We start from the raw sequence: 19,969 nt of genomic DNA, 5'->3' as shown, positions 1-19,969 counted from the left end.
AACCATGCCCAGGGGCATGCAAATAGCAGTCAAACACCCACGTTGGTGTGGCATATGGTGAGTGATGACAAAGCTACATGTCCAAGCTCCAACCCGCTGCCTGCGGTGACATGTCTGTATCTGATGTAAGCAGCACACTGTAATGTCCTAGGGCCCAGGGCCCTCATGCATACAACAAGACCACAGGGACACATGTAGATATCATGTCGAACTGGCTACGGGCCACATGTACAGTGACGCCTGTGCTGAATGTGTGTGGGGTGAGTGTAAGCCAGTCCGCATTGAATGCTTGGTGCTGGCAACAAGTTAAACATTGGACACCAGTGCAACGGAAACAGAAAACACATGCATAACAGAGTCAACTGCACAGTAACATGGAGGGAGCTGGAGTAAGGACAGAGGTCCCCCAATATTCAGTCAGGAGGTTCCATGAGTTGCAGTGCACTCAGGTAGGGGCACTAGAGATGAGTGCGCTCATGTGAAGAAATTGCTAGGATTGTGTCCCTTCCGGTTAGCCCTGATGCAGATGCAGTGGGGTGTGTTACACCTGCATCAACTTCCTCATCAATGTCCCAGGTCTCCCACACTACCTGAGGTGACAGTTGTGTCCGCAGTCCACAGCTCAATACCCAGTAATGGTTCCGGGTGTGTAGCTTGACTAGCACCTCCAGTCTGCAATCCTGCCTTGGGGATGTTGCCTCCTGCCCTCCAATTGTCTGTGCCATCTCCTGTACGCACACTTGACACATCTTCCCCATCATAGTCCCAGGACTTCCCCACTGCATGAGGTGACATAGCAGCGCAACATCTCCACAGCACAAAACTCGATCACTAACGGACAATGGCTTGCAGTGCACTGAGTCACTGGCACCTGGAGTGCTGATCAGGGAATCAGGCTGATGATGGCATCCATGACAGGTTTGAGCAACTACGTAGGTCTGTCAGGACCACCGTATCAACTCTGGCAGATGGCGGTTGGAGGTGGTCCTTGTGGTGGTGGCGTGTGCCTCCTGCGGTGATGCGACGTCCGGGCCGGTCAGGACCTGAATCTATGTGTGGGCCCTGGTGGCCCACAGTTGAGGCCGAAGACTGTGGACAGCGCAGGGCCACAGACACATGGCACTGATGACCCCTAGACCACCGTCACAGAGGTCATCCAATATATCAGAAGAAGGGGTCCCAGACCTGAGCAGCACAGAGTTAGTGGCCCCGGATGCACTGCGGCTTCCACAGGCACCCTGCCACAGGCCAGTGATTTGTGGTGCACTGAGGTAGGTCCATGCGCAGTGGGTGGGTCCTCATCGATGTCCAAGGTGAATGTGGCATAGGCTTGCGGGGGACAGAGGAAGGTGTCCTCCAGGGCATGATGCGGAAGGTCTGATGTCATCAGGCAGCAGCAAATGGAGGACTGGAAAGCGCCAGCCTCGTTTTCACCACCAATTTTGTATCAGCTACATGAGGATGAAAACAGCCCCTAGTCTATAGACTCAGATGCCACCAATGTACGACCAGAGAGTGTCCATGAATGTCGGATAACAGACTTAGTGGCACAGGTGCTGAGCAGAGATGCATTCTGCAATGATGCCGGTACACTGACAAGAACTCCACCATTGATAAATCAAGACTGTGACCTACTGGACCGCAGCGTAGGCCGGAGGCAGCGGTCAGCAGTGGCCCACAGCCACGTGTCCTTGGCTGGTGAGGCACAGAGTTAGTGACACCCGGGCAGTTGTCAGTAGTGTTCCTTCACCTCCGTAATGATGATCCTGTTCACTCTGGACTGCAACGCATCATCCTCTTACGCCTATCCCTGCGTGCGTTGACATGTATTCTGCCTTTTGAATAACCGATGTTCAGTTCCAAATCTGTGACCCACTCGTGTGCAGCGTAGGCCGAGGGCAGTAGTCCGCGTAGGCCATCAGACACGTGTGGTTGTAATGCCATGCACAGATTTGTTGGCACCACATCAAAGGGGGTATAGTGACTTGTCCTGTGCCTTAAATGGTCTTCACTGCCATGGTGTAATCAAGACTCAGTTTCAAATGTGTGACCTACCTGACCACGTGTAGGCCTGAGACAGCGGTCAGCACGGCCCATTCACTGAGTTTCGCCAGCATAGGTTGGATGGCCCATCCGACGTGCGTAGTTCAGGTTTAGTGGCACCACGTGTTTGGACACCTCCGTGTATGTGACCCAGGTTTCGTCCGGACTGAGCTGCATCTTCCTATTACTTCTCTCCGTGCGACCACTGGTGTGGACTCTGCCATTTGTGATTTGCGCCCAGGTGCTGGATGTGGGATCTACTGGTCCGCAGGGTAGTCCTGGTCCCTCATCCATGTATCACCGGCTGGCGTTGAACAGGGTTAGTGGCACCACGTGTCACCGGCTGGCATTGAACGGGGTTAGTTGCACCACGTGCTGCCGACTGGCGTTGAACAGGGATAGTGGTACCACATGTCGCAAGAAGCCCATATGAAACTATGCCTCATTGATCAAGTGGGGCCTGGTGCCATTGCCGCTGGCCCGGATATGGGGGTCACTGCCAGTCAGGACTCAGGACACAGTTTCACATATGGGAGTAGGCCTGAGGCGGCAGAAGAGTACGTCAACAAAAAAGAGCCTATGTTGTGGAGGCCGTGATGGTCTGAAGAGGCTGCCAAGTTTGCGGGACTCGGGCCTGGAGCTTGCGCCTGAACGTGGTGGTCCCACCTTGACACACGCCAGTGTCTGCAGGTGATCAGTGATGCCTGGCTGCGCAGGGGCGGGCCTGACGGGTCCAGGGTCCAGCATGCCGGGGTCCAGCAGGCACACAGCGTTGCAGGCAACTCCGCTCATGAGGATTGCGTCGGCCTCGTGGCGGGGTGAGAGGCGCTGCCCTGGCAGAGACATTGGGCTTTCCGGAAGAGGACCACGCCCAGGGCTACGTGCTTCTTATTCACATCCCTACGCTGGCGTAGCATATGCTGGGCCATCCCACTCCGGTCACACTTAGGGGGGGGCATAACAGGCAAGATTTATGGCTGTGGTGACATGGTTGTATCCACTGTCCACTACACTCCATACACCAGAGGTGTAAGTTGCCATGGATATGGGTGTGTGCTGCATACTGCGGTCTGTCCAGCACATCTCCGCCACTCTTGGCATTGTGTACTTTCCCAACCATGGTACTACTGCATCCTTCACACATGCGTGTTTGCCACCTCTCCCCACATTCAGCTGTTGTGTGGCTGAGGTGCCATGCTGTTGATGGCTCATGTTCACGGCTTGGCCAGGTAACTGTTGTATATGCTTTTACTCATGGTAGCGTGATTTCTGCGAGCGTGTTTCTTTCACGCTCGTGGAGATCACGTCGAGTGTTTGTACTTGATTGGGGAATTCGGTGTGGGCGGTTAAAGAACGGGACTTGATTCATTAATGTAACGGACTTTGTCTTGTGAAGCTGGATTAAAGTCTGCTTTGAACTACGTGGTTGCATCTTCCTGTTTTATTGCAACTTGGACTCATCGACTTACATTTTCCACATTGGCGACCAGCGGGCACGGACTTGCCCATACGAATTTAGGAGCACCATCAAATATATATTTTTTTTTTAAAAGAGGGAAGGATAAGAGAAAAGGCACCGGAGCGTTTTGTCACCGTTGTTTTTGGATGTGGCGCCCTGCCTAACAACCTTCCTTCTTTTATTTTGTGCAAAGGAGCATTGGAGCTCTGCATAACAACATTTATTTATTATTTATTTTCTTTCTCCTTGGTGTTTGTGCTTCTCCAAGTCACGGAAGACTGGCTTTTTATTTATGGTTTAAAGTTCTGAAAACGAGTAGGACCGTGTGAACAAATATAGTTTTTGCTAGGATATCAAGGAATCAGTAAGGAGCTAGTGACGGTAGAGGATTCGGAAATTACCTTAGTGCTGGAAGTTGGAACACTGCCACGCTTTGTTTTTGTTGGAACCGGCATCGGAGTTCGCTCCGCTTTCGCAACACGGAATAGAATCCCTGGGCTCGTCATCTCCAAGCGTCAACCTCAAGAGTTCCTAGCACGCATGTACGTCATTTCCGCATTACGTGAATTTACTTGCTCTCACATCATCATCGAAAACCTTTGACCCTACGTGCCTCCATTTTGAACCAACCTTCTGTGAAATACTCCACTTAGATCGTGCAGCACTCAAACACCACACCAAGAACAAAACATCGTGCGCACGCGAAGGAAACATTTAGCAACACGCATAACGCGTGTTGCGAGGTACCTTATTAATTGTCAATCGGAAAAAATTATTTAATTAAAACTTTGTATTTTTTTCTTCTTCTTTTCTCTCATTCCTTTATTTTCATTTCGTATTTTATTTTATTTTCTCTTTTCCTTTTTCTTTCATTTTAATTTACTAATACCAATTGATATTGGAGGAAATACAACAATATTTAAACTTGGATAAACATTATATGTGAATGGGCATCAGGCATTCTCTGATATTTAGTGACAATTAATTTATACCATTGCCATTGCCATACAACATGTCAGGCATTGTACCCCCTCCTTCTTTCCTCACGTCATCAGGTGATCCTCCTATGCCATGGGAGGTGTGGGAACCTGTGTTTCTGGCTTACGTTGAAGTGCTTGAAGGAGAGGATTGTGAACCTGAAAGGAAATTATCCTTGTTAAAACATTGCCTTGGAGGGTTTGGTTTGAAAGAGTTCAAGACTTTACCTGCTTTAATCAGTCCTGGGAGGATTAATGTATATCAGTATGCTTCTTCTTTTGGAAAAAAAAAATGTTGTAATGGAAAGATTCATTTTCTATTCACGTAAACAACGCCCAGATGAATCAATCGAAGACTATGTCTCAGCTCTCAGGTCCCTCGCTTCCTCTTGTGATTTTGAACGCATTTCTTACGAACAGGTCCTGAGAGATCAAATTTTAATGCATACCAATAGCAAAAAAGTTCAGGAAAAATTGTGGTCCACCTCTGATTTATCATTAAATGCTGCCATTGATACAGCCAAATCCATCGAACAAACTGAGGAATTCGTAAAAGAAATTGGAGGAAATGAAAAAGGAGATGTGTTCAGCGTCAACAAAGAATCCAAAGACCATGATGAACAAAAGAAAACTTTTAATCAAAGGGCTGACTATGTAAACAGAACTGAGAGCAAACATAAAAATTCGAATGCGAGTGTTGAAAGCCGCAATCCACCTTTACTTTGCTTAAGATGTGGTAACAGCAACCATCTAGCGAATTTTAAAGGGTGTCCAGCTATTGATAGAGTGTGCTCAAAATGCAATAAGAAGGGTCATTTCAGTAAGTGTTGTAAAACTACTTTTAGGAAGGTAAATTATATACAATGTTCAGATGACGATCATACTTCCTATTGTAATGATGAAAATTAGATCAATACAGTGATTAACATTTGCAGTGATGATGGCATATCTAAATTTGCTTCTTGTTTCATCAATGTTGATGGAATAAGTTTAAAAATTTTTGTAGATTCCTGCGCTTGGTATTCCATCATTTCCTCAAACGTTTTCTATGAGAATTGGCCGAACAGACCCTTAATCCATCCTGATGTATCTCCTGGGGGTTACACTGGTCACAAGATTGATCTAATTGGTTATTTTAATGCAAACTTAAAGTTCTCTGGCCACAATACCTTTAGTAAAATTTATGTGGCGAAGTCTGGGAAATCACTCCTTGGGTGGCCACACCAACACGAATTGGGCATTACACTTGATCCTAGAGCCAATCCTCCCGTTTTCGCTATTGATCCTGTTTCTCTTTATGAACCTATTTCAGCTGATAAATTAGTTAGAGAATTTCCAGAAGTCTTCTGTGGGAAACTTGGGAAATATGAAGGGTTTGAGCATGTTATTAAACTTCACGAAAACACTACCCCCACTCGCCACAAGGTAAGAAATGTCCCACTTTCCTACAGGGATAAGCTAAGAGTTCTGTTAAAAAACCTTTGCAATGAAGGCATCATAGAACCCATAGAATCTTCCCCGTGGGTTTCTCCCATAGTTATTTCGGCTGTGTGTTCACTTGCGCAGTTTGAATCGTGCAATTTGGGTTGATGCACACCCTCTTCCCAATTTGCATGAAATGGTCTCCAGTTTAGCTGATGCGCAGGTTTTTTCTTGCATTGATTTAGCAAGCGCGTATCATCAAGTTGTTCTTTCCGAGGACTCCAAGAAATTTACAGCATTTATCACTCCCGAGGGGCTTTTCAGATATCGCCGCATGCCGTTTGGCTTAGCCAGTGCTGCGCCAGTCTTTCAAAGACTGATGAAAGAAACTCTTGAGGGATTATCTGGCGCTATAGCGTTCCAGGACGATATTTTGGTTTACGGCAAAAATGATGAAGAGCACGACCGTAATCTGTACAATGTAATAGCAGCATTGGCAGTAAAAGGTCTTACCCTTCGTTTGGATAAATGCAAAATTAAAGCAAGGGAAGTAGAATACTTATGACACACAATTAAAGCGAAGGGCATCAAACCAAAACAGAAACATATTGAAAGTATCATCAATGCCCCTTTACCTACCTCGAAAGAACAATTAGTCGCTTTTCTTGGGCTAACTGAATCTTATGCAAAGTTCATTCCAAATTACTCTGTTAAGGTTGATCCTTTCAGGTGTTTACTAAAAAAAAATGCAAAATTCATGTGGTCAAGTGACATAACTGAAGCATTTGAAAATCTGAAGTCATTCATTATCAATGCACCATGTTTGAAGCCTTTTGTCCCTGGAAAAACATGTATAGTTATGGTTGATGCCAGCAATTTGGGCCTTGGTGGAGTATTACTACAAAAAGATAATTGCAATGAATGGATTGTTGCTTATGCCTCTAGAGTGTTGAGAGATGCTGAAAGAAATTATTCTGTTATCGAAAGAGAACTACTTGCTTGTGTATGGGGAGCGGAACATTTTAGAAGTTTTTTGTGGGGTACTGAGTTCATCATCAAAACCGACCACAAACCTCTTGTATTTTTGATGTCCCCTGGTGGAGGTCGGTCTATGTCAGCACGGTTATACAGATTATCATCGAGATTACAATCTTTTCGTTTCAGCATTGAATACGTTCAAGGGAAAGCGAATATGCACGCTGACCGCATGTCAAGGTTACCTATTGAGAGTGATAAAAATCATCAAGATGATGATTGTGAAGTGGCTTTCACTACGTATGATGTGAATTTAATACATGGCGGAAAACCAAGTTTGTGTGAGGATGTATGGATCTCTGAGATGGAAAAGGGTATTGAATTAAAAACTGTTAAAAAGTACATTGTGCAAGGTTTGCCTGCATTAAGGAAATTGTCAGGTGATATGATGAGTTTCTCAAAAATTCACGATGAATTAGCGATTGAAAACGAGTTAGTTATGAGAGAAGGATGAAATAATTCCACCTTTTGGACGTAGAGATATTATCATGGAAATTGGTCATGAGGGACTTCTTGGGATTTCTTTCACTAGAAGACGTATTAGGGAAGCATTTTGGTGGCCTGGGATAGATTCTTCTGTTGAGCACTTTGTACGCAAGAGCAGTTATTGCTCTAGAAGCGATAAATCAGCTGTTCCCGTGCGTGTGGAATCTCATCCTGTTGACTGTCCTGTTGGTCCATGGAGGAAATTAGGTCTTGACATTATTGGTCCCTTTCAAGTTCTGCCAAAAGATAAGTGTTTTGGGATTGTTCTCATTGACTACTTTTCTAAATGACCTGAAGTCAAGATGGTTAGAGAAGTCACCTCACAAAGTGTAATTGAGTTCCTAGATAATATCTTTTGCAGGGAAGGCATTACGCAAGAAATAGTTACGGACAATGGTCCTCAATTTATTAGTAAGGAGATGGAATCATTTTTTGAAAAATGCAGCATAACCCATAAGAGAATAGCTGTATTCCATCCAGAGGCAAATGGGCAAGTGAAACGTTTCAATCGTGTGGTGAAGGAAGCAATCCAACTTTCGATTAAAGGGGGTCTTAATTGGAGCAATGCTTTACAATCAATGTTAATGGCATATAGGACATCTCCAAATTCAGTTACCTTAGCTAGTCCGTTTGAACTTTTAAGAGGACGGAGGCCAAGTACCAATTTAGTTCTGTGGTGGTTAAAAAAAGGTTTGGGCGACAATAAATTAACAGCTATTGACTATGATGTCGTTAAACAAAGAGTAAATGTGTACAAAGAAAAAATGAAACAAGTGATGGATAAGAAGAGAGGTGCTAGCAGTAAAATAAAAATTGTTATTGGTCATCTTGTTCGTTTGAGGAGAAAAGAAAATGTTCCAAAAGGTTCACAGTGTTGGTCAGACCCAAAGAGAGTTATTGAAGTGTTCAAGAATGCAGTAAGAATAGAAAGAGGAAGCGTTTGGAATCTGAACAGAGTCTCTCTGTTCAAGGGGGTTTCTAAATTGCTTACGAATGTTAGCAAAAGTACATGTTCAGATGTTGATCACAATGTCATTCCCAATGAACAGCTTCCTGGTTGTTTCAATTGGTACAGTGAAGCTCGGGGAAAACGTGAGCGTCACTATCCTGAGAGATTCTAAGATTATGTTATAGACTAGTAATAATCTTGAAAAAAAAAAAAAGGGGGAGGAGATGTGTTGTATATGCTTTTACTCATGTTAGCATGATTTCCGCGAGCGTGTTTCTTTCACGCTCGTGGAGATCACGTCAAGTGTTTGTACTTGACTGGGGAATTCGGTCTGGGCGGTTAAAGAACGGGAGTTGATTTATTAATGTAACGGACCTTGTCTTGTGAAGCTGGATTAAAGTCTGCTTTGAACTACATGGTTGCATCTTCCTGTTTTATTGCAACTTGGACTCATCGACTTACATCTTCCACAGTAAACATTGTGAGTTGTTCTGTCGTGTCTGGTGGGTGGGCATGCTGTTGTGCATGTTGGATGTGATTTTGTGATGTGTGCATTGCCAGAGTTGTGATTTGCATGGTTGTGGAGTTGAGGTGAGTGGGGTGTTCATTTGAAACTTGCCAAGGGGCTGTGCATTTCCCTTGTTGCCATCCTGGGTACGCTGGTTGATGATGGACGGTCGGTGGATGAAGGAATCATGCACACTGGCTGTGTATTTGAAGTCGACATTGTTGGAGGTTCCTTGGTGTTATGTTGTTGCCTGCACATTGGGGTGGGGCGTGTGCTTTCTGTTGCGGTGATTGTGTATTGTGTCACCAGTAGGACATGTGTACTGTGGGTTGCCCCCAACACGTGCGTGCATCCTGCTATGGCGTATGGTCCTTGCTTGGTCTCCAGCATGACCTGCGCATTGTGTTGGACGTATGGGAACTGGGGTACCAGGGTTTTGGTGCTGTCCAGGACAGGTTTGGGGGACTTGGATGTGGCTGGCTTTGAGACTCCTCCGACTCTGGCGGGTGTTGGTTGGGGCATGCCAGGGGCCAACAGGTGCAGCCAAGCCAGCAGCTTGGTGTGGGGTGGGATGTTGGTTGTCCGCTGTGTTGGTGCTGTATGACTGTTAGGCGATGATGGTCGGGATGCATGGGATGGTAGTCCCTTTCAGCCTGTGGTGGACGGTGACATTGTCAGAGGTTGGGTCTGTGTGGCTGGTACGCTTCCTGAAGGGCCGCTGTCATTGTCTGTGCTGCATCTGTGGTGGTCTGGGGTGGAGTTCCGGGTGTAGGTTGCGGTCCTGGGGTGGTGTTGGTGGGTTTTGTGGCTGTTGGACTTGGCTCTTTTCCCGGAATTTTTCGCTTTTATGGGAAATCGAATGTTAAATAAATGCGAAGATTGAAAGCTGTGTGATGATGTACGCAGACTGAGTTTCCCCATTTTAAAACATGTAACCTTTAAAATCGATGCCATAGCTGTGTGGTTGTGCCGACTGACTGAGCTGGGTTACCAGTCTAGTGGTTATTTCCCAGCAACCCCAGCTTTTGGAGGGAAGCCTGGCACCCAGGGTGCTCTACCCCTCCCCCTAGGCCAGTTAGAGCCAGTCTCCCCAGACGCTTCTAGAAGCTTCTGGCACTGTCTGGAAGGTGGGGTGAGAGGCGTATAAAGGGCGGAGCTGGGTTGCCATGTGCTCAGTCAGAGGGTGGACCTGAGAGAGAAGGGACCTGCTGCCAGGGGTTACCGCCACATGGGCCTGTGTGCTGGGCCCTGAGCCTACCTACCCCCCCTCTATTTTCCACAGGGTGAGGGAAAGCTATAGTTGGGGCAATGCAGACCTGGAGAAACCTATGCAGGAGTTTTAGGCGTTAGGGCTTAGTCAGGGACCTATGCCGCTGGAAGTGACAGGGCTTAGGTGCTGCCTTTTAAGCTGAGTGAGGGATCCTGAACTAACCCACTGATCTGGCCCGGCGGGAGGAGAACCCAGGGACGACCGGCAGAGACTAATTAGTCCGCCTTCAGCCTCCAACTCAACCCCCCCCTCAAGGAACCAGCAAGCGCCTCGTGGGACCCTGACCGCAGTCCCTGCGGAGAGAGCGCGCTATTTACAAGCTGCCTGCGGAGAGAGCGCGCTATTCCTAAGCTGCCTGCGGAGAGAGCGCGCTATTTACAAGCTCCCTTCGGAAGGAGAGCGCTATATCCGGTGAGCGCTACATCTGAATTGACTGTGTTCTGTTGGGGGGCGCTGCCTGTCCACTCCCCTGTGCTGTCGCCATATTGCTGGTCAATCGACGCCAGCGGGAGCCCACCCGTGGGTTCTGGCACCCTGGGAGATTATTTAAATCCAAGCGGGAGCCCACCCCACGTTTGTGCGTTACCGGCGGAGGGAGCCCACCCCTCATTGTGGGATAGAGGAACTGCCGGTACTCACCGCTGTGGCCCGGGGCCGGAAAGATTGTCCCTGCTGTCACCGGGGCCCGCGGAGAAGCCCGAGGCCCCGCCGCTGCCGTCGCAGCCTGAGCAACGCACCCTGGAATCCCGCGAAGGCCTCGCTGGGCCGTAAGCCATCCCGCGAGATCGCGCATAGGCCTGAAGCTGAGGCCGGAGTCATCTGACGGGGGCGTACTGCCAAACGCCGCCCCCGCCGCTGTGCCATTGGCCAAGTGGGCCGCGCCCCCGCAGACCGCGCTGTCATTGGCGGCTGCGGGCGTGGGCCTCTAAAGCCTCAGGAAGATCACCGGAATCGTCGGTGCACACTGCGGAGCTCACCGGCCATGTCTGGCCCGACCGGGAGCCCCGCGCCATCCCCTCAACCCGGGACATCGCCGGGAGGAGATCAGGAGTGCACCCTTCCCCTGCCCTGAGTAAAGGAGCCGTCAGCAGTGACCCAAGAGGGTCGAAGAACAATGTAAACCCCTGGGGGAGGCGGGCGGGCGGAAGGCCGGAGAGAGGCCCCGAGTTCGCACCTCCCCCGGGTAAATTCCTCAATAAGCCCGTACGCCACGGCACTGACACTGGACCATTGCCTTCAGCATCTCTCGCCCCCTGGAGGGCTCCAGGATAAGGTACTTTGGGGCCCAAGGACCTCACTCTAGACTGAGTGCCCCGTCTAAGGCCTCGCATACTTGCCGGGTGTAGCGCTTGGCTTAAAGGCCATCTGGTGAGGCGCTACTGAATTGCTATGGGCTATTGATCTTCTGTGGGCAGCGCTAGGTTAAAATGCTCAAAGGAATGGCCAGTTTTACAGCGCTATGGAGGTGCTAAGTTTAGCGCTATGTCTAGATACCATGTTTTAAAGCGCTATTGAATTCCTATGTGCGGCGCTATGTTGAAAGGCTCTATTTGAAGCGCTTTTGATTTTCTAGGTGCAGCGCTATGTTAACATGCCATATTTAAAGCGCTTTTGAGTTGCTATGTGCAGCGCTATGTTCATATGTCAAGATTTGAAGTGCTAGTGATTTTCTATGTGCAGCGCTATGTTCATATGTCAAGGTTTGAAGCGCTATTGAATTGCTATGTGCAGCGCTATGTTCAGATGTCCAGAGTTGCAGCGCTATTGAATTGCTATGTGCAGCGCTGTGCATAAATGCTGTGATGGACGCTCCCCAGGATCGCCAGGTGCTGCCTACTTTGATTCCTGCCTCAGGGGACCTTCAGGTTGTTCAGGGATATGGTCATGTCATGATGTTTTTATTACAGGTGGTCCGGACTAACACCTAAGGTTATGCCCTGAGTTGACTTTATTGCAGGATTGAGGCTGAGGGACTGTATCTTTATTCCTCACGTACCTTTGTTATATTTGGAGGTCGCAATAGTTCTGGCAGGGGCCCGATTGGCCCTGCCCTGTATATAATTCCCCCCTGTACCTTTTGACCCAGCGCCAGTTGGCGCCGTGTAGAGATTACCAAACACACTGTGTTTTGACAATACAAAAGTTATTCTCACACAAACTTGTGTAGCGTCTCTTTTTGTAGTGTGCCTTGTGTGTCGCCTGTGTGTACTGCGTGGATGCTTTGCACATTTCCTCCAGAGTTTGGCCCACCCGCTCTGCACCACGCTACCCGTTTCCAACAGTGGCCCTCTTGGGTGTCCGGGCCGCATGATGGGTGGCTCCATGGTATCTGTTGCCCTTCTGATGTGGCCCTGGGATGTGCTTCCTTTTGGTGTGCAGGCTGCCGTCCTACTTTACACCAGGTCAGAGCAGGTGTAGATTTCCTGGTGCTAACGCGCCTTCTCGCTTGTTGTGTGTGTTGTCGCGGCTTTTGGCACGGGAACGCCCGCTCTGCATCTCATTAGCGATAGTTACGAGGGTCATCTGTGGCAATGTTTTTGCGGCTGCTATCGCGGATATACTGGTGCTGTGGGCTGTTAGCACCAGCTTGTGAATGGGAAGGTAAATTTATCACAACTTTGACTGCGATAAAGTGTCGTTAATTCAGTGATAGCTCCTTGTGAATATGCCCCCTAGTGTATTGCACACTTCTGTCATTGGGCCATACGTGGGCTGCATTTGGGAGATATATGTGCTATATTTTGGCTCTTTGTACTCTATTGGCCATCTCGGGAAACTTTTGTTATGGAGCTCCCTAATTTCCCCAATTACTGCAATATCAGTAGAAAATGCTTTCAGTTTTCTACTTCGATTCCATCAAGATGGTGTTCAGCTGTGCCACACTTTTGACATACATTCAGATGGTTAGCACTCTAGTTGCTCATTGCTCATTAGAACACTGTAGTAAAGGTGCTGATCACCAGGAGGTTGACTAGCAGTCTGCTGCTGGTGTTGAACTCAACGATAGAATGGTTTAATAAAGTGCATAACTAAATGTGAACATAACTAGATTTGTAGCAGTTAAAGAAGGGCATACATAATATGCTGCTACCTGTTAGGAAAGTGCAAAAGTGCTGCTTACATACAATGTTATGATCTATTTACAGTAAAATTCATTAATTTATAAAATGAGGACAAAAACTAGACCATGCCACCCTGAGTCTTGCAGCGGCACCCACTCTCTTTGCATAACCTTCCTCCCATTTATAAGTCCTGCACATCTTGCTGATCCAAGTGCCGAAAATTGGTTGTATATTAGTCCTCCAATTCTGTAAAATGAGAGACCTTGCACTGCACAGAAATTAATATAAAATAGTGGTGCTATTTTCTTAAACACCTTACCTTCCCTGAAAAACCAAATAGAACCAGCATACAAGATGGAGCAATTGTTGTAGACATCCAACGACTAATAGCTGCAAACTCATCTTTCCAAAATTGTCATAGGTTAATACATTAAAAAATGAAATGCACCCAACCACTTTCTTCCAGCTTTTGACATCTAAAGGAGTGTTGAAAACATGTTATAGATTTGTTGTGACGTGTAGTATGCCATCCATCTGAATAGAGAATTAATTCACTTGAAATTAGCCCCTCGCAGTGCCCTATAGCCAATCTCACAACTGAGTCTACCAGTCTTTTATCCTGACTCTACATCCTGTCACAATATGGATTTTCTGAAGCCATTCTGTAATGCAATTATCCCCACTGGCATTCTGGTGAAGTAAATGATACCGAACCCCCTTACCCATCATCCTATTTGCCCTTTGCCTAATAATTTGACAAGCTGGTTCACTCAGAATAGCATAATTGATCTTGAGAAAATTGGCTAGCTGACAGAAAACTATCCATAAAGCAACACTTTGATTGCCATGTTGTGCCTATACTTTCTCATGTGATTAATGTGCCATGGTTGTAAAAATACCCAAGCTGAGCAAAACCTAACTCTTACCATGAGTGGTATAACCCCTAAGACAACATTAACCCACACACAATCTTGGATAGGGGTTTTGGCGTGGTATGCGGGTATATCTCAAGATCTTTTTAAAAAATGGATTTGTACTAATAAAGCTAACAAGACCTTATATTTTGTTTTTTTAGGAAGTTTTGTCGATCGTAAAAAAACTGGCAACTTGGTTTGCCTCTAATTTACCATATAATTTAGTAAAAAAAAAAATCATAAACCAAACATGTTTCGGCTAATTGTATTGTTAAAATGGCCAGGAAAGCCTGGCTGTATATCACAAAATGTGGCAATGCTAGACTTCCCACTGCTATATCTGATTGAAGTGCCGCTAATGTTACTTTGGGTTGCTTCTTATTCCAGACAAACTTCTGAATCATTCCATCCAATTCTTTGAAATAGGAGCTAGGAATTTTATGGGGAAGGTTAATAAAATGTAGTAAAAATAGTGCAATATCGACATTTTTGACATTGCAATCCACCCTATCGGAGAGAGATTCAGCAGAGTCCATTTATCTAATATTTTTTTTAACTTTTGACAGCATAGTACCATTGTTCAACGGAAACAGTTGAGCATAGTCATTTGTTACAAAAATTCCAAGGTATCTAACAGTATGTGGTAGAACAAGCTGTAAGCATGCCAGAATCTCTGAGCCATTCACGTTAAATGTGAGAATTTCAGTTTTTGCTTGATTTACTCTAAATCCCCCAATTTGCGTAAATCTCTCAATGTCTTCCATCATGTTCTGTATATTAAAGCCTTTAGGATAAAGAATTATGTCATCCGCGTTTAATAGGGGGTATAATCAGTGAATTATTATGAATTTTTAACGGCATCCATCATAAGTATTGCGGCTTTGACCTGGTTAACTGCAAAATAATAAATGTGTTGTGTTAAAAAATAAGTGTTAGCAGCCATAAGCCTATCCAGGAGGCAACTACTTTGGTCAGTATGGGCACAAGGGGCAGTTTTCCTTTCCCCATAAACATTTCATAGTCCGAATTCAGGAGGCTAATAGAGCGATAAGAATTAGGATCTTGTTGATTTTTATTCTTTTTAAGAATAATTATGAGAACTGACTCCTTGAATCTTTTAGGGATACTAAATCTGTCTTTTATTTGGTTCAAAAGGTTAGTTAGAAATGGGAGTAATTCATCCTGAAAGTCTTTATTAATCTCTATCAGGATCCCATCACTCCTACTAGCCTTAACTTTAGCCATGCTTTTTAATGCTCCAGGAATTTCTGATGATTCTATAGGGCTATTACGTATAGTAGTATACTCCTCAGAAAGTTGGGGCAGTTGAACGGATTCAAAGTATGATGTCAGTTTTTGTTCTCCTATTGCTTGTGTTTCTGTATAGATTTTTTTTAATAAGGAAGAAAAATGAACACTATCTTATGGTTATCCTTTTCTAATTGACCTGTAATTATATCTTTAAGTAGATTTATTATTTGCTCATTTTTTGTGGTGTCCATTGTTTAAACCAAAAATCTACCAATGTGCTGGTTCTATTCATAAAGTTTTTGATTATATGCTTTACTGCCTGTAATCTATTCTAGCATACATTTTTTTATTTCAGATCTTCCCTAGCTTTTAATAATTCCTGCTGCCGTACTTTAAAAATATACTCCTTGTTCAAGCTAAACTTAATTCTTGTCTAGCTTAATTCACAGCGCCTTGTAGTCCCAGAAGTTATTGTACGCACTGTTTACATAACCTAGCCTTATAGAAAATAACATGTCCCCTAAAGGTGGCTTTGAATGATTCCCAAACCATAAGGATTGTGGCAGTGCCTGTGTTAATTTGAAAAAATTGCTGAAAAAAAATTATCATCTCCCTTTGCCAAGTCAGATCTTGTAGGAGAGATTTATCGAACTGCCACTTCGATTTTTTCCTTGGAATAATCCCTGGAGTTAATGAACAAGAGACTATAGAGTGGTCTGAAAAGAAAAAAAAGAACAGGTGTGATGCGTTCCCGTATCTGAACAAATAGCAGGTAAACAGGAAAAAACCTGGATGCCCACTCCTCCATGTGTCTGTTAACGTCAGACCTGATTTTATAGTAGTTATTAACTTTGCCGTTTTCCGCTTTGATTGACGCTTTGTTATATAAGAATGATCTAATGTCAAATTCTGGATATAGTTAGAATCACCTCCAATGATTAAAACACCTTTGGATTTCAGGGCTATTTAGTAGATTTGCTCCAGTGCTTTGGTCTCACCTGTAATGGGGCTATAGTACTTCACCAAATTTAACATTATCTCATCAACCTTTACCTTGCTCCATCCCCATCTCCCCAGCCCAATAGGACCACTTTCTTAACCTGCCAATCAATCATCTTTACTAAGAAAATCCCACCTCCGCATACTGCAACAATTGCTGAGGAAAAATAAGCCGAAGCATATTTTCTCACCACACAATGCTTGGGGGTGTTAGTCCTAAAGTGAGTTTCTTGCAGAAAATTATTTCTGGCCCAAAAGATGCCAGCCACTTAGTTAATTATGTTATAACTACAATGGTTTGAGAAAATAATCCACACAACATACCTAGAAATTACTATGCATGGAAACACAGAATTATATGAAAAAAATCTTAAAGAGGTACCCAGCACAAAATGAAAAATTAATGCAAAAGCATATTTTTACTAGAACAGCAAATACAAAACAAACCTGCAAAACCGTACATAAGAGGTTCTCACAAAGTTACTCAAAGGACATGACTGGCAACATATTATACAGTGTAAACAGAAAACAATGACAGAGGGAAACAAAACTTTTGAAAGGTAAGTCCAACAAATAACAATGACAAAAGATGTAATGCTTCCTCATACATTTATGCCAAAGGCAGCCACTTAAGAAGCGCACCAGCACTAAGTGGATTCAGCATCCCATTGACATTTCAAGTCATTATTTTTATATTTTGGATCATCTTATATCCTCTTATTTTCCTAAATCTGGGCCGGGTTTTGTTACATCTCATCCTCCCCCACCTAATGATGTCACTATAATATGTCCGTAAGCTATATTGTTAAAAATTTGCTCTTGTCCTGCTCATTTTTGTCTGCAACCCCAACCCCCTACACCTCCCAATCCCCACCTGCCTTCCCAGAGCTGGGGGACCCCCCCCAACTGCCAGCCCCTCACCCTCCCTCCACCTATTCGTGCCATGGTAAGGCACCTGTGTCCAAGATATACCCCCCACCAGAGTTTATATACATTCATTAGAGAAACTCCTGCATCCTAAATTATGCTTGAGATGAGTTTAAAGGAAGGACATTTGCATTTTCTACTGATGACATTTTTTTAAATTGACCCTTTAACAGCACTTTGAGTTTAGCTTGTTGCACTACAGAAGCTTGCCCCCCAGCTGCTTAATTTCTTGAATCAGACCCTGAAATGTTTTGCGGCACAGGGCTGTCACTGAGGCTAAACCCGAGAACACTCTCATATGTATATTGTCAGGGATAGCACAATTAACTAATATTGTCTATGGATATTTGGAATCCTCTGAACACTGGGCAGGGACCCTGTGTGCTCTCATATTAGATAAATCATTCGGAGCTGTTAGTAATATCAATTTCTTAATGAGAACATTCATCAGCTGGGGGACATTCTGAATCCCTCCTGTGACTCGCTTACCTCTGGAATACCTGAGATTGTCTAGCATATTCACGTTAGTTAGCAGCTGATGCAATTTATTTAATTAGGGAAAATATTCTTATCAAATATTTGAAATCTATCTTCAAGATCAGAAATACTTTGCTCGGCCTCCATGAGGCATTTAGGTAGCCGTACCAAGCTATCCTCAATGTTAGCCAGTCTTTGATTCACTGTTTCTGTATCTGGAGTTTGCTGTGTTTTCAGTCCAAGCATCTCCAATACAATTGCTTCCAGCAATGGTTGTAGTGCCTCAGAAATACTGTCTAAATACATCTCTGCATTATTTACTACAATGCACCCTGTGTCATCTCTTCTTGATGTAAATCTTGTTGCTTATCCTGTGCCGAAGCTTGACCTGTATTTATTATCTCGAGGATGCCTGCCAACCCTGTGTTACTTAATAACCTTACTGATCCTTGTATGTCTGGTAGAGGCGCCACCTGAAACTGGGTTGACTTTGGTGGCTCTTGTGAACTTAGAAAAGTCTTGCCTGTGCTAAACTTGCTTTGGCAGTGAATTTCTAAAACAGAGGATAGTCCTTAGATTTCCCTAGTGTGCTGAGAGATGTAGTAGGCAATACAACAGTAAGAGGGGAGGGACACTGGCTGAATAATGAGAGTGATTGCATCTGGAATGGATCACTTGCCATCTCTGCTCCTCATTCTTCTAGAAAGTATCCTCTCCTGTAGAGCACGATGAATGGATAGACTCTGTTGTGTCTGTAGACTGTATTTCCGTAATAACAGACACTAAGTTAGTGCTTGCCACTATCCTACTATCTCTTCAACTTGCCACATGACACTGGGATGATTTTTTATATTGTTTCAGTATGACCGGGTGGTTGGGTGACTACCGGTCTGCCTTGAGCACTGTTGTTGCATTACGTTGGGACACATGAGCTGCCCCTCCCCTGCCCTGTAAGTTGAGCTCACCCCTCTACTCCTCGTGCACTGAGCCCACCTACCTTGGGTCAGTTGGGCATCCCGAGCAACAAGTAGTCAACTGCCCGGCACCACAATAGATCCTCCACAGTCACTGTACAGCTACACCACAGTCCTAAGAGGCGGAACGAGAGCAGCTCTCTCGTTTTCTGCAGTGCTCATTTAGGCATGGTTCATCATACACCTGCAGCAGTGCGCACTTCAAAAAGCTCAGCTTATCTCCGCACACACAAAGGGATCAATCCTCCTATGAACTCCACTGGAAAACTGCAGAACGAAAGAGACACAGCAACTTAGCAACTCTGACCCTGCTGTCATTGGGCTACGCTGTACAGGGGCGCATGATGTTGACTAGTAGGAGGAGACTACCCAGGTCAAAAAGGAAGATCATCCTGGAGTCATTCTGAAGTCCTCGGATGACTTCAGCTGAAATATTTCTGCAATTATCTGGGGAAGTCATCACGGGCCATCCTGAAGTATGCCTACAGGGATAAATATTTAAATGAGATGACTCCATCCAGAGTCATCAGAGTAACTACTGCAGGATGAGCTCCCGATTACTCCCTTGGAAAATGTGTGATTATCTTTAGCTACTACAGGATGACTCTGTGACAACAAAAGGATGAGGGCAGATTACCTCAAGATGCCATCATGACAACTAGGGGATGGGAGCAGATAACTTCACGATAACCCCATGACAACTAGAGGATGAGAGAAGATTACCATATGATGACTCCATGACAACTAGGGGATCAGAGCAGATTGTTCATTGAGGACTTCATGATTACTTCAGGATGTATTTGTATTACTTCACAATGACTTTGACCACTTTGACTGCTATCTTGCTTCTAGCCCACACTTCAGATCTTCAGATACGCTCTTCATAGAAGCTCTCCATATCCAATCTCAACATCCACTATGCCTTGTTCTCTTTACAAGCTCTCTTCAAATCTTCCTTCGAAATTTACTCTGCACAACATATTTCACACGCCTTATCCATACTCTTCTGTCCAGTGCTGCACTGTTCTACCATTCACAAACGGTGCTCAACTCTCTACGTATTTGGCCTTAGCATGACACGTATGCACCTAAAGTCCCGTGCTTTTTTGTTCCACACTACATATGTTAATATCTTCTCTCTGCAATCAGCATCTGCTATCCACATATACTTTCCACATGAACATCCTCTCATACCATATGGCTGAAGAGTTCAACA

The sequence above is a fragment of the Triturus cristatus genome, chromosome 7 (assembly GCF_964204655.1).
Source record: "Triturus cristatus chromosome 7, aTriCri1.1, whole genome shotgun sequence".
In the NCBI taxonomy this organism is placed as follows: domain Eukaryota; kingdom Metazoa; phylum Chordata; class Amphibia; order Caudata; family Salamandridae; genus Triturus; species Triturus cristatus.
The sequence above is the reverse complement of the archived record's forward strand: the minus strand, read 5'-3'. Positions refer to the sequence as shown.